Source organism: Numida meleagris, unplaced genomic scaffold (genome assembly GCF_002078875.1).
Source record: "Numida meleagris isolate 19003 breed g44 Domestic line unplaced genomic scaffold, NumMel1.0 unplaced_Scaffold314, whole genome shotgun sequence".
Classification (NCBI taxonomy): Eukaryota; Metazoa; Chordata; class Aves; order Galliformes; family Numididae; genus Numida; species Numida meleagris.
The window spans coordinates 53,858-56,448 of record NW_018364549.1 but is presented as its reverse complement, the minus strand read 5'-3'; the positions used below and the strand labels follow the sequence as shown (position 1 = coordinate 56,448).

Below are 2,591 nucleotides of genomic sequence, written 5' to 3'. Positions count from 1 at the left end.
CCCTCTTTCCCTTTGTCTTCCCAGGTGGCGGCTCCGCGGCTTCTCTGCCGCTTTAGCCACCGGACCGCCCGGGGGCTGGCCCTTACCGCCGGCAATTTTTTTTTTTTCTTTCCTTCCTCTTTTTTCTCGTTTTTTTTTTCTTTCAGGCCTGTTCCCCTTGTCACGGACGCAGACCCTTAGATAATACCATGACAGAAACCTATTTACCATATGATACATTTCTATATCAAAGGAGCAGGGGAAAGCGAGAACCATTTTCAGAATGTGAGTGTAAATTTCTTTCACAAGTCTGCAGACATCAGCTCTGATATTTCTGTGCAACTTCAGCAGAACTACAGAACACACATTTCCAAATCTCAGTTGAAAAGAAGTGTGCAGGACACATTAGCTTCTTACTGCAGTGATTCTGGCAGTAAACCCTGCACAACCCATATCTGTTGATTGTCTATCACCTCCAACCTCTACTTGGAGGATGTGTAAAGAGGCATCAAAATTCGGCTAGGGGAAAGAGAAAGAGAGAGAAATCAGACTAATGACAAGAACTGTGAAACTGAATACAATTTTGAGGATGCTAGAAATTCAATACTTTCATTTCATAATTATTACTTTTTTAAAACACCCATAACAGGTAGGATGAGAGACTATAAGAAATTCTACTTCCAAAGCAAACTGGGCAAGGTAAATAGAACATCGGTCTGTTTTCAGTTTTACTGACTCCTGCACAGTTAATGATACTTTGCCTCACTCTTTAGATGTTAAATTGATTATGCTAACAAAAATATTGAAAAGTTCATACAGCAGAAGATAATCTTTATGAGGAACATTAAAGGATTTTTAATGTTATTGAAAGTCAAATTTACTGCTTTCTTTCAAAAAAAGAATAATTAAATGATTAAACCTATAACCCTCATAAACAATTTGTTCTTTGATGTAAAGGGTCAGATTGCTAATATGAAAGAGCATACATACGGGAAAGAAATCACTTTTTCTGTAGTTAGCGGGTTACAAGAGAAGAAAAATTGCCATACTGGAAAATAAACAGCCCCCTGGTCCATGACCCTGTTTGCCTTGCATCTGACTGGCAGACAGAACACAGAATTTAAGCACACAATTCATCCCACTCCTAGGGTGTTCTTTCAGCAACTGATGGTTTTAGAGATGCTCAAGTCAAAATTTACAACTAACCATTATTTTAATAAGGACAAAGGGAGCCAGCTTCCTCCATGGAATTACCCAAGTATAATTTTGGCATCCAAGAGTCATAAGATTAGTGACAAACTTTTTATTAATAAAAAGAGAAGCCTACAGCTACATAGACAAGAGTATGCTTGGCCTGAAAGCTTTTTTTCCCCCCTTTTTTAAATAAGACACAAGTATTCCCCAGTTTTCCATCTCTCCTTGGGCCATCCTGTATTTTCAACTTTTACACATACCCTTTTCCATCTCTACCATGCAATCTGACTGACATTAAATACAATGAGGAAATTGAGCAAAGCCTCCTCCCACATAGCCCATAATGCTTTTAGAGGTTTAGGTGAAAGAAAATGTTGGAAATCCTTCAAAAACCACGCTCTCACAACTGGATTTTCTTTTAGCAAGTTCCTATTGATTCCTTCAGAAAACTCATAACACAGAGCTTTTCACAGCAGGATCAGAACTCTTATGAAGAGTTAGGAAGTGTACTCTTTGTGGAAAAAGAATAAAAAAAGGTTAAAATGTTTATCCTGGAAGAACACATGAAGGCTTCTACATCAATAATAATGAAATCAGTAAGATTGAAAAAAGTATTTAATATGTACAAGTGTTGTATTTATAATTACTAATCTTGCAAAAAAAATGAGCTCTTTGAAGAAGATAAGTGAATGAGTGGTTTACCACACCGCAAACTGGTGGCATACAAACCAAACTTTACTCTCACAGCTTTAAGCTCTCTCTCTGCTACACCATTCCACTCTTTAACTACAAAGCCATCTACAACTCGTAGGTACTAATACCACCTGTTACTTTTGCTATTTTTCTACAATGTCCAAGTGTCAAGTCAAAAAAGCAACTTTAAATAGATGTTTTACAAGATGCAGTTTGCCTCACCCCATGTCGGACTGAACATACTGCAAGCATCCCAAAACATGAAGGTCACAAGTTCTGCATGGAAGCAGACATCAGAGCAGCAGGGTACAGCCATCACCTCCAACAGGGAATCCCAGAGCTGGGAGTGACAGGTTCTTGGCAATTCACAAGGAATCTAGACGTGGCCTAAAACAGAAAGAATATGAAAACACAAATACCCTAACATTCAAACATCCAAGCATATCCGCATTTTTCAACTGAGGGACTTCCACATACCTAATTACGCTATGATATTAAAATATAGCATGGAGAACTTGCAGAAGACAACCAAAGCTCCTTCTAACCCTTCACTCGCGCAGTAATGATGCTGCAGATGGGAGGTGCTCTGCCCACCTGTGACACCCTGCACATAGGAGAGCCCGGAGAGCAGGGCCATGCGGAGATGCGAGCACGGCCCCGCGAGCACGGCCCCGCGAGCACGGCCCCGCGAGCACGGCCCCGCGAGCACGGCCCCGCTCCGCTGC

At 40.6% G+C, this 2,591-nt stretch overlaps 1 long non-coding RNA gene across 1 annotated transcript in view; it reads right to left on the bottom strand.

Moving 5' to 3' along the window:
- Positions 1 to 200: 200 nt before the first annotated feature.
- Positions 201 to 2,591, bottom strand: part of LOC110391170 — a 2,769-nt gene continuing 378 nt past the window's right edge. The window contains exon 2 of the long non-coding RNA XR_002433999.1: positions 201 to 2,253. This is a non-coding gene — a long non-coding RNA (uncharacterized LOC110391170). The remainder of the gene's footprint in view (positions 2,254 to 2,591) is intronic.